The sequence below is a fragment of the Callionymus lyra genome, chromosome 3, assembly GCF_982586985.1.
Source record: "Callionymus lyra chromosome 3, fCalLyr1.hap1.1, whole genome shotgun sequence".
Taxonomy (NCBI): domain Eukaryota; kingdom Metazoa; phylum Chordata; class Actinopteri; order Syngnathiformes; family Callionymidae; genus Callionymus; species Callionymus lyra.
Window position 1 is genome coordinate 31,345,722 of NC_141820.1, and position 13,270 is coordinate 31,358,991.

Consider the following 13,270-nt stretch of genomic DNA (forward strand, 5'->3'; position numbering starts at 1 on the left):
CAGCACCCACGGCAACGCGCTTGATGAAGGAGGAATGGGCGCCTCATCACAGCACATTAATAGTGGGGATCCTCCAGCTATGCTGGGAGTTTGCTCTTTAAATTTGAGGCCAATCACTTGGTTACGAACCCAATCACCAGAACCTGTAGCAGCTTCATGGAAAATAGTCTCTGACAAGAGCAGTTCATTGAACTAGACTGTGGTGCTGCACAGGTTTTTTCAAGACATTTTGATGTTTATTTTGACAAGAAAGCAGAGGAATTGTTCTTGAGAAAACCAATGCAGTAGACATTGCATTATTTAGATCCGGCACGTCCAAAGTCCAGGTGATTCAACTATATAATCTATAGAACTATAGAGAAAAAAACAAATATGTTTTTAAATGTCACACATGATACCAAGTTACCAGAAGCCAAATGAAAACACCACTAAGCAAAGGTAAGTTTGGTGTGGTACAAGTTAAACTTTTAGATGGTCTATAATTTCTCCTTCAATATAAGGTCTCCTTTGGGAAAAACAATTTCCCGAAGGAGACCTCCTGAGGGATCAATAAAGTTCTACCTAACCTAACCTAACCTAATTTGAACTTGTGGTATGATGTCACAGTTTACATTTAAGTAAGTAAGTAATAGTTATTTGTAAAACAACTTTCTAGACCAAGGACACAGAGTGCTTGAACAATCAAAAACAATATGCAGCTAAAATATATACTTTAAAAGGTCAAGACACATAAGACAATGACAGGAGTCCCAGAAAATCAAGGAAAAGCCTGCACGAATATGAAAGTCTTGATATGTTTCTTGAAGGAGTCAGTAGATCATCAAACACAGAGAGAGGAAGATCGTTCCAAAGCTTAGGAGCAACAGCCTGGAAGGATTTCTCTTCTCTGGTCCTGAACCATGTGCGAGAACCATCAGTAGATTCTGATCCACAGACCTCAGAGTGAATGAATTAATTACTGTTTATTTACTATTTGAATCATTCAGTGATTTGATGCAATCTGGAGGGGCTTTGCTTTGAGAAGCCTTCTGTTTTCTTTATACTTCTGAAACACCAAAACAAGTTGATCCGGAGCAAAGAGAGAGAAATCCATCTAGTATTTGACAGAAAGAAAATTAAACAATTCAATTAGAAGAGAGGTTAAATTGTATTAGGCTTTAGTAGTGACGGACTAATGAATCAATGCCATCTCTTATTGAATAGAGATCAGTAGGTGGCGCTCTAAGTTTAAAACCCTCAGTGAACTCTGATAAGGTTTTTCCAATGCAGGGGCAAAAGTTGCCTTTCTAGTCCCTTTTCTCAAATCGAGAGCTACCTTGTTTAACTATCCACAGGTGAGGAGACAATGGTGTCGATCAGAGAATAGAGAACAGCTGGGGCTAGAATGAAACTACTCTGTGGCACCTGTGGTCTTTGTTCCTTGTGGTTCCTGCAAACACCTTTTAGATAAGTCGTATTGAATTGCCAAAGTGAGAGCTCACAGTAGTTTGATTTTCTTCCCTAGTTTGTGAACAGATGTTAAGATGAATTATTTCAGGCTTGTTATAGAGCTAAGAAAGGGTTAAAAAATATAAACATATATTTATATACGTTTAGTTAATCGTTAAATTCTTCATTTCATAATGCCTCTTTTAAGTTTTTTCTGCCAAAAAATAAATATGTTTCTTAGCCTGAGGTGTCTTGTAATAAATAGGTCAAGTCTACATATCCCACTCAGGGTACACGCATGAGCTTGATACGATTTTCTCCTTCTAAAACTGTGAATCTATGATCGTTTCTCCAGGTAATGATTCAAGAAGCTAAAATAAATGCAGTGCTTTATAGCTTCAGCATGAGTGAGAATGAGTGTTATAGTTGAAAAAGCTAAATACCTAAAACCTCTCATGAATAAAGCTGTAGAGTCTTCCTGGCTCTTGTCATATTTCCATTTCTCTCACTATCTAAAATTAGTTTTTTTTGGTGAAAATACTTCCTCATTCACTCCATGGAGCGTTTAGATTCTCATTTCACAGTTTGGCATGTTTTCCTTCTAGCAGAGAAATTTTATTAATGACTCTTTTCATAAATCTGTTTTAACACCACCCAGCAGACACTACAATATTTACTGTAATTTTCTCTTTTTAAATTGTTTTGCGACTTCTTCACACTTGACTCCTCATCCCTTAAGCGTCACATGCACTCAGTCCTTCTCTAAAAGCCGTATATTGTGCATCAAACTCAACTGAATCACTGAAGGCCAAACACTTTGCGTTTTATATAATATGTGCATTATGTTTGTGTGTTTGTGTGTGTGTGTGTGTGTGTGTGTGTGTGTGCAGCAGGTGAGTGGTGTTGGATCTCACCTGTCAGAAATGGACGAAGAAGAGAAAACACTGAGCTCCTGTTAGCGCCGTCACAGTGTAAATAATGTCATGAAACCAGAGACGCTGCATTGAGTCAATGAGGTGTTCAAGTTAAAATGTCACGGGCATTAATAATCAGGTAATTAAGTCGTAGCTTACGATTGAACGTCAATATTAAAAACACAACCGCGTATGTTCAATCACACTTTGAGTTGTTTTTCCAGTTTTAAAATATCAACTGAAATATACAAAAGTTTCATAAAAAAACATGTCATAAACCATGTTTTAATATATAATACATTATTTAAGAATAAAGCTGAACAGAATGACTGGTTTTATACCTAAATAAACGTTTATTTTCACTGCAAATATGATATATTTTTCTAACATTAGACCAGCATGGGTTTGATTTATGATGAGGTTCCTGTTTACATAATGTTTAAAAGATTTCCCATCATTTTAAATAATGCTTTGAGACTCTGTAGAATGTGTAACCGCAGACATGAAAGATGATGTCACGGCTGTGTTATCTGATGTTTTCCATTTGCCAGTGGATAGAATCCTAGAGCTCACAAAGGCAAAGCAAATGTATTCATACAGCAGATTAAATTCACAGTCAAACACAAACACATGTGTAGTAAAACAGAAAACCGTTTTCTTGAATAATTGGAGGGAAAAAAAAGAAGTCTGTGAAATGTAAAATAGTGAGAGATTTTTTTTTGTTGACTTTACTGTGGCTATGTACTTTTCAAATGTATTCCAAGCTTAAAGGAGTGGACTCACAATTTCTGAGTTATTCTGCTTTTATGATAGTCTATTGATAATCTTCTGTCGGGAGAAAAATATATGTCTATACTGTTCTTCCAACTTCATTATTATTTTCTCTCTATATATATGTAGGTATCATCATATGCTGTACTTGCAAAAACAGACAAAATGAAGACTTTTGATGAATCTGAGGCCAGAAACAGTGAAGATAACACAGAAAAACAAAGTACAACCATTCTAAGATCCTACAATAGTACCGACGCTCGAATTTACCGAATATTACATGTTATGAATGCGTTTTTAAATAATATTGTTTTAATTTTTTTATTCGTACCTGAAGTTAAACATTTATAACAGGGGCCTCTTGCAGCCGGCGGGACATTTGTGGCCCTTGAGGGGATCATGTCTAGGTGGAGCAAGGGTCTCCAACTTTGTACAGGGTTTAAGAAGTATAGGTCATCACATTTAATTTTACATATAGCTTCCTAAATAAAAATAAAATAACACGCAAAATTAGAAGACAAAATTGAAATAAAAAATCAACCACCCGAGAAGAGTTTGGGACCTAAGTGACTTTTTTTTTTCTTCCAAATATATATTTTAAAAAGTAGGTATTTCTGTGTGTGTCCTGATCCTATAGACTCACAAAACCACTGGACAAAATCATTTGAAAATGATCATGTAGACTAGTGACCTGTTAGTAAATTTGGAGGGGGGAGGACAACTTGATTAGGTCAATGGAAAGGGGGCACTAAGGGGACAAACGTATTAAATACAGATCATTTATTAGCTCCTTTTGTTAAATGTCAGACCCATAATCAATTATGGGTTGATTAGCAGCAACAGGTATATCAGATAGTCTTAGGAATTAGTTAAAACTTATCAAATGTATTCTAACTATGTTGGAAGTATCAGAAAAAAACACATTCCACCTTGAATCTTACATCTTTTACAGAGAAAGGTCCACATGTGAATGTTTCACTTCAAAGACACAGAAGGAGATTTTCAAGCTGATTCTGACTGATTTTCCACTCAAGTCTCTAGTCCAAGCAGGAGAAAAGCCTAGTTTTGTCCAAGTGTGGCAGCAATCAACAGGAGGAAGAAGATTTCATAATAATCCTGATGATGTCAGATTTCCCTCATGAATTCCATAATCAAAGGAAGAGCACTTCTCCCGGCTCCAGCAGGAACATTAGAGAGCGACGTGTCACCATGCTTAATGGTGTTGTTGACCACACACCAGTCCCTGGATGAGAGCTGTCTTCGTCCTGAAGACCGACCGAGCCTCTCCATAACAGCATGTATTCTCTTCTATTCTATTTAATAATGATGCACTTTGAAAATTACCTTCCAAATGGATAACTGATAATGGATAAATTCAATATAGTTATTGGATTTGCGTTGCTTGACAAGTTTTTTGTGTGTTTGAAACATATCTTACCAGTAATAAAACCATTAATATTAAAAAGTTAAACCAGGGATTATCATTTGATTTCAAAAGCATTTTAGGAATATCGTTACCATGTTGTTAGAAACCTTGCTATCGATTATGACTATGTTGATGTCATTAAGTTGGTGGTGTTGTTATATAAATCTTAACAAGGCTGTCCATACACAATTTGCACATGATATGAAAGCCTTAAACAAGACCTTATAGGGTAAGATGAGGAACCTGAATCAATATATTTATTATACATTAGGACTTTACACACCTTTAGTGTGAGTTATACAATTTTAGTATTATACATTAAATACAGGATGAACCCTCATAAAACGAAAAAAGAACCAAACAAAAAACGGTCTCGTCCTGATTCAGTAGCAAGCAAAACATATTTGAGATTAATAGAGTTATCTTGGCAAGTTGCATAATAGTTCTGATTATAGTATTGTATTAAGTAACAGTAGTACATTTAGGAGTATTGCATTTTAAGTAAATTTGTGAACAAAACTCCAACTTCAGTTTTTTACTTTTGTTGTAAGTATTGCTAGACTTTATAAGACATTAGAGTACTATAATGTTAACACTCACAATTGAGTAGTTGAGGGGCCATTTATCTTGTCGCAAAGTTGCTAATAATTCCAAATTGTAATCATGGGTTGATAAGGCCTTATTGAGCAGATGGTACTCTCAGTTTGAAAATGATGCCAGGTTTAATTAATTAGTATCAGAGCCAAAGATGATAAAGGAGAGAGTGCCATCTAGTGGCCTTCAAAGTTAAGACAGTGTACTGTAATACAACTGAAGCTTTATGATGAGACCTCATCAACCATCACCACCAAATTGTATTTGATACTTGAAATATTATCGCCTGGTCTTTACTCTGTTCTTTCTAGTGATGGTCTGATGAAGCTTCATGAAGCAGTGTCATTATTTTCAGAGTCCACTAGATGGATAGATTGAACAACTGATGAAACATCACATCATTTTCAAACTGATGGCGCCACCTACTGACCTCTAAAAACCATGACACTGTTTCATGAAACTTCATCAGACCATCACTAGTTCTTAACCATTTTGATAAACAGGTGACTTCTAGTCAGGACCCTCTAAACCAGGGGTGTCAAACACTCAAGAAGAATAATATTTTTTTCTTTAACATCATTTTTAATGTTGGAAACTCTGTCAATATGTTGACATCAATAATCAAATAAATTAACTAGGCGTATATGTTTGACACATGTGCTCTAAACCATAACCAAGACAGTCTCAAAAATGTTCTAGACTTTTTACGATTCAAAAACTGACTGAACAGAGTTCAAATGAAGTGTGTATAATTATCATATTATAATCAAACAATTATTATAATTTCGTTCACTTCACTTTGAAAAAAAAACAAGAGGTGCGAGAGTGTAAGCGCTGACTTTCAGCTGTTCATAAAGACCAGTGACAAAGCGTCTATACAGAAGAAACCTGCACTTACAGCTAAAATATTCTCATCAGTCGACTGAAAGAGCTGGACTTCTAGAGCACAATGGAACCGAGAAGACGGACCGATTAAATTACAGGGAGTGCTGTTTTTTAACGTGAGCATGAACGCAGAGAAGAGTGTTTCTATTAAACCGAGACAACAATAATGAACAGCTCCATCATCAGACATCCCCGCTGTTTTGGAATCCATAACACTTTTCCTCTTGCGTCCAGGAATTAGCCATCTGTCAGATTCAATTACAGTCCAATTAGTGAGAATGGTGGCGTTCTTTCAAGTCGGTACGCAACATCACTTTCAAATTAAAAGGCTAACTACACAGCGGCTAGTGCAAGTTTTTTAGATGATAACACAGCAACCAGTTGCTTATTTTTTTAAAGAACTGGCATCAGGGCAGTCAGAGGGCGGAAGGTGCGTCAGGCGTAGAAACAATTCAAAAAGATATGATAATAATCGAAAACATGCTCATAAAGAATACTATATCTTCAAGAGTTCGAAAAGTTAGATGACGAAAACGACAGGGACTAATTTGAAACTAAAGACCTGTTCCTGGTTCTTTTTTTCTCACTTTCTAACCCACAAATGGAGCCCCTCGAGACCACCACCTGCTGTCCATCATGCCGCCTCCCCTGGTCCTTTTTGTCACTGGGTTCTCTCACTTTCTTACCCACAAACAGCGCCCCTCCAAGCCCGCCACCTGCTGTCCATCATGCCGCCTCCCCTGGTCCTTTTTGTCACTGGGTTTTCTCACTTTCTTACCCACAAACAGCGCCCCTCCAAGCCCGCCACCGGCTGTCCATCACGCCGCCTCTACTGGTCCTTTTTGTAACCGGGTTTTCTCACTTTCTTACCCACAAAAGAAAGGGAAACAAACAGATCCTAATCCATAAGTTTTGTTGCTGCTGCACATAATAAGTCAGGTTTATTTCAGCCTTTTAAATGTATACTGTCGTTTTGAAAAGAGGGAAAAAATGAATTTGCATTTAAAAAAGTAGCAAACAACAATACATCAAATATCAGGAAATGCTTCAGTACCTTGATGCCTGTATACAACAATCATGCCACTTGTCCTGGTACCACAGTTGGATGCAGTGTCTGCACTTTTTTTTACCTTTGTTGGCTTTTTTTGGTCATTTCTACATTTATCTAGAATCATTAAAGTAGGCACACCAAAATAAAACTCAGATTCTGTCCCTTGTCATCGTCATGTTAGGTAGGTGTTGGACATACAGTGGTTCTGGATCAGCACAAAGGCAGGGCACTGCTGTGTAACTTAGCGGAAATCTGGTCCTGTTGTACTACATGCATGAAGTCCCCTACTCTGTGAAGCGTGCTGCGTGAACAAGGATGCGCTTGATTCAATTGTAGCAGTTGAATCGATGTGTAAAGTCGTAAAACAAAAATGAATCACAACACACAGTGTATTTGCTTGACAATATTTGACTTGCAAGAGGCGTCAGAGCAGCCAGTCGTTACCATTTTCCTCTGACAAAGTGCACAGTTTGAATCTGTTAAAACTGCTTCACTTTTACTGAGTATCTGTGCAGATACATGTTGTGATCTAATAAAGCAAAATCTTAGATACATTTGTGATGTCTTTGTTGAAATCTCAGCGATCTAGCTAAACACATCTGATGTGATTGGTGGTCCTGTATTCCGATCAATTTACGGTGGGGGTCTGAGTGGGCTGTGCTACTAGACATGAAGGGTGCATGGCAGCGGGATTGATTCAAAGTACTTAAAATGTCTGTGTCTGTTCATACTGATGAACGCATGGTCGTTTCTTCACAATAAAATACTGTAATAGTGAGGAGTTTGTGTGACCAGGCACCCCGGCAGCGCTAAAAATCCAGACAGTTTTGCCAAACTATCCAATTACTCATGAGAAAAGTATTGAGCAACATGTCCAAACACTGTCTATTCCTGCTCTATGAACATCCTCTGTGTCAATATCTTTATGCTTAAGTAGAATGTGTTTCCACGACTCAAGCACCATGAAGTCTGGGCTCCTAAGTGATGAGCGCAATCGCTGTGATCTTAGTAAACACACTGCAATTTGTGGTTCAGCCCCTGCACAAAACTTTACATCGATTGAACATTTGGTCCTATATTTGTGCCAAACATGTGTAGAATATATTTTTTAATGACTACATTTTTTGTTAAGTTTAAGATTATTTTTTTTTCCCCCAATGTTAATCTTCTAGAAACGCATTGACATTGAGTGTTCATTTCTTTTGCTGATCTCATAATTCCATTATTGTTTTGGCAGAAATGTTTAGAAAATGAGCCATTGCCTAAATGTTCGTATGTCTCATCATTGTCTCATATAAATGTTGTCTTATAGAACACGATTTAATGTAATGTTTGATTTATTTATTGATCAAATAAAATCACATTTTAGTATTAAAACAAACATAATATCAGTTTTATTTTCTGGTCTTTTGAATTGTATCAATTTTTTGTTTTTTTTGTTTTTTAAAGTGAAATAATCATTATTGTGATATTATAATAACTCATCATTGACAATCTTATATATTTCCTTCTGTTACATAATGTTAATTAACATCATATTACATCTCAATGTATTCTCAATGTTTTACGTCATTTAAACCAACATTTCATTGATACATTTATCGATCTTAACAATCCCTTATTATACATTGATCATAGAATACAGTTGATCATAAAATAAGGTCAGATCTCAATACTCTATATCATGCCACATGGACACCAAATAATTCAACTTTATCATTATCAGATCCATCAATATTATTAGAACCTACTGTATTACCACTGTCATTAGAAGGACGTTGAAGATCCCTACACACCGTGAATGCATCAGGCATACTTTTTTCACCTCAATTCAAATATTGCGACACAGTCTGAAATAAATAAAAAACTAAAGCTAAGTAGCCACTTGGAATATTCAAAGAAACTTAATAGAACGCTTCTTTAAACCCTCCAAAGGAAAAAGCAATGTTTTTTTTCTGAGAGGGTATTTCGCCCCACATGGATACTTCAGGGACCACTTATTACGCAGGAATAGTTTTGTGTTATTTGTTTATGCGCTGCAATAGTTATGTAAAATATATTCATTTAAATCATTCGATCTTAGCTCGATGAAATACAACAGAGAAGTCTCTTTAAATGCTTGTAAAAAAAGCGCGCAGTATAAATAAAAATAAAAAGCGAGTTTACTCACCAGCGTGTGTTTTTAGTCCTTTTCACGCAGGTTGTCTCCAAGTTTGAAAGGAGCCTCTGCGGGACCTGATCAGACCTGGACTCGCATCACCTTCTGTGGGACAGACGCGCCTCAAGTCTCCGCAGAAATATGGGAAGAACCTCCTCCGGATGAGCTCCGGACTGGTCCACAGACGCCGAGGAGGAAATGTTCTGCCACATCAAGCTGCTCTCGCCGTGCGTGCGTGCGTGTGCGTGTGTGTGTGTGTGTGCGTGTGTGTCTCATCAGATATCGCACCGCCTCGTGGAGTGTGTGATTTCTCGTTCCTGGAACGTGAGTGTCAAAAGACTCCACTTTAATGCTCTTCAAATATCTTTATCAAGATGGTAAACAACGAGGTTTTTGTAAGTCAGAACAGGGGGGAAATACTTTATAGAGGTCAACAAAGAGGGCAACAAAAATACATTTGGTAATAAGCAGTTACACTTTCTTTTCTTTACTTTATTTATTACAATTCTGCCCTTACGAACCTGTTCCACAAAAAAAAAAAAAATTATGTTATACAAATGACCTCATTTTTTTTCCTCGATCAAGCAGGTATAGTCTATCGCTATCAACCCATAACAGACGCAGGATGTAATTTATTTGAAATATAATGCATATTTATTATAAAAATACTCAAAGTTTTCCACTCAGATTGGTGTTGGAAGTTGGAGGTTTATTTGCAGTCTTTACATCAGAGTCTTAAACGTAAGTAAATATTCAAAGTGTACAGAGCTGAATAACTGTTATCAACCATTAGTCAGTAAGTACATTAGTCAGTTTAAGTTTTTTTTTTTTAAATCCCATCAACTTGGTTGTTTGACACCTTGGCTCCTGCGAAGGTTTAAGTGAAATAATTGTCACTTTTGGAGTTTTTGTTTCTCAAAAAAAGGTACATAAACAAGGACACAATTTTAATAATTTATTTATTACATATATGTTGTATAAAGTTAAACTGGATAGGTAAAGGTCAGGTTTACATATTAATATAATCAATATTTTAATTTAATTTATTTAGCTATAAATACGAGATTGATGAAGGTAATTAAATGCTTCATAATTAGATCTTTTTAATTAATATCTAAAATGTTTATAGCTATGACCATCCAGACTGGTCAACAAAATGCTCATATCGGTTGTTGTTTTTTCAGATAATAATAACAAAATCTATACATGATATACACTTTATATGATATTACGCTATACTTGTTTTTTCCAGTATTTTCTCATTTGTCACTGCCCAAATTTACTGATGTACTGACTCACTCACATGTTTCAAAACTCTTCCTCTCTAAGATGCAGTAAGTACCTCATCATGACCACGTTTTGAACTTATTACTTTATAACATTCTCCCACATCTGAAGAAATTGTGTTTGACCAATCACATCAGAGTGGGTGTGGTTATGGTAAACAAGATTTAATCTCCAGGAAAATGAAGTGTCTCCAGTGGGCAGGGCTTAAGCACATTCTGTAATGTAAACATTTCAATGAAAAGAGAGGTTTGTACAAACAGAAACATACTGATGAGTACAATAGAGGTTAAAGATCTATTTAAGACACACTTCAATTAACACAGTAGTTGCTCTATATGTCATTGATTATATATTTATATTATATATTCTCCTGAGTGATCAATAAAGTTTTACCTTACCCTACCTTATTTGAACAGCGTCACCTTAAATAAACCCTTGTGCCAAAAATAAATGTAATGATGCCTGAAGCATGCACACTTTGAATTTAAATCGATTAATATTAACACCCTGCGAGGAACATTTGATAAATTATAAGCATCTGATTCATTATTTAATTGACTTTAATATTAAACCAAATTAAACTGAACTCTCGTCATCCACTACCAGCATCTGTTGATGCTTCTCATCTTGTCATTTTCTGAAAGAAGGGGAAAAAGTAAACAATGTAGAGAATCTATTTTCAATGTTCCATTCTACATACAAATACAAATATTCACAATATTCAGTTAAAGCTCTTTCCCAGTTTTCCTTGTGAAAATCATCAGCAGACTTGAAGCCAGAGTCACTTCTCTCTGCTGAGCGCCAATATTTGCTGGTAGATCCCCAATTGATTCCAGCCAATGGTTTTTTGCTGATGTCTCTGATCTCTGGTGAAGAAAAGCGGGTTGTAGATCGTAGAATACATGGCGCTCTATCTTATAACATGTCAGTGAGAACCTCACTTGCTCTGTTGCAATCAAACACAACATTGGAAATAATTAATTATAAAGACTCCTGAGGGCTTCACACTGATTTCTCAACATCACGTCTGGTTCAGAATCCATCTCCATGGCAACAGCTTTCAATGACGTTGGGAAAAGTCAACTCACACAAGACGTGTCTGTAAATTAACCTTTAGCGAGATAATATATGCTTTTACATCTTGAATATGGACTGATTTGGACAAAACCTTTTTTATTTATGATTTTATTCTGACAATTCCTAAAGCTTTAACTGAGGAAGTAACAATGGTTTCCAAAGACAAAAGAAAAAAAGAAGGGATAAAAAAGAAGAAAAAAAGCTTATTTTTTTTAAACGCAGCTGCTAGTTGAGTCAGTTCTTGGGTGACTTAGGTCAGTCTGTCAAACTGAGCCTGAGAAACCTGGGTATTTGACAAAGACATGCCTCTAGTTCAACACTGCAGAAAACTGTCCTGTTTCCTTCAATTGAGAAAAATGTTTAAACTTAGGAAAATTATGTCACAAAACGATCTAGAGCCTATAACTCATGCGTTTGTGTCTTCTCGTTTAGAATATTGCAACAGTTTATTTTCGTGATTAAACAAGAAGGAGCTGTCTTGCCTGCAGTTGATACAAAACTCTGCAGCAAGAATTCTAACCTGCTCTAGTAGAAGAACTCACATTCCCCCGATCCTTAAAACTCATCACTGGATGCCAGTTTCTTTCAGGGTCAACTTTAAAAATCTGGTTCTTACTTTCAGATCTATTCATGGTCAGGCTCCTCCTTACATCAGTGATCTGATCCAGCCTTACACCCCAGCTCGGGCTCTGAGGTCTGTGGATCAGGATCTACTGATGGTTCCTCGCACACGGTTCAGGACCAGAGGAGAGAAATCCTTCCAGGCTGTTGCTCCTAAGCTTTGGAATGAGCTTCCTCTCCCTCTGTGTTTGATGATCTACTGACTCCTTCAGGAAACTATTTTCTTCTTCTTCTTTCTTTCTATTCTTATTTGTGAATCATTTTTCCAAATGTTCTGGGACTCCTGTGTTTGTCTTATGTCTTGGTCTTAAATTAAATAGTTAAATCTTTAGGTATTTTTAAATGTGTATTGGTTTCGACTATTCAAGCGCTTTGTGACCCTGGTCTAGAAAGGCACATTACAAATACTTCTACTTATTTTAAGTGTATAGCTTATTTTGTTCATGTTTAGTAAACATTGTTTACAAGTTACATTTGTTCCTGTGATTCTTGATCACTTAAATCCTACTTCACATTAATCCGTAAAATATATAATAACTATACAAAGTGTTTATTGTTTCATAAGTCACATTTTTCGTTACAACTTAATCTATTGGTTTTAAGCTTCACTAAGTTGTGTACAGTAGTGTGCGACAACCATTCTCTATCCTCTACTGTCTTCATTTTTCAGAGTTTTGGTGGTGGGTTCATTGGGGGAGTGTTCTGAGTGGGTTGGGGGTTGAATGCTGGCATTTATTGATACACTTTATTTTGTTTTTTATTTCACAGATAAATGTCATCACATTTTGAATTCAACGGCTCCAGTCTAGAAGCGTCTATTCGGTTCGTCACGTCAGAGGTTTCCATCATCCTACCAAAAGATCAGGAGCGTTTTTACATTCAAAGCGACTCAATTTTAAATCTTGTTTTTACGGGGAAACCCACCTGAAGGTGATGGATCACAGAAGTGTACATTCGTTATAACCTTAATAGGTTTATCGTTCTCATTTTACATTTAAATTAAATGGAGTTGCTGTTCTAGTTATAAGAGGACCATTTTCACACATTTTCGGAGGTGA

At 36.3% G+C, this 13,270-nt stretch overlaps 1 protein-coding gene and 1 long non-coding RNA gene across 2 annotated transcripts in view; both read right to left on the bottom strand.

Moving 5' to 3' along the window:
- LOC148084459 (uncharacterized) overlaps window positions 1-5,635 on the bottom strand; it is a 267,620-nt gene extending 261,985 nt beyond the window's left edge. Inside the window, exon 1 of the long non-coding RNA XR_015710767.1 lies at window positions 5,622-5,635. This is a non-coding gene — a long non-coding RNA (uncharacterized LOC148084459). The remainder of the gene's footprint in view (window positions 1-5,621) is intronic.
- The window catches only part of kcng2 (potassium voltage-gated channel, subfamily G, member 2), a 34,316-nt gene extending 24,923 nt beyond the window's left edge, over window positions 1-9,393 (bottom strand). Inside the window, exon 1 of the mRNA XM_087787530.1 lies at window positions 9,240-9,393. The gene's annotated coding sequence lies outside the window, so the exon portion shown is untranslated. The remainder of the gene's footprint in view (window positions 1-9,239) is intronic.
- Window positions 9,394-13,270: the final 3,877 nt, after the last annotated feature.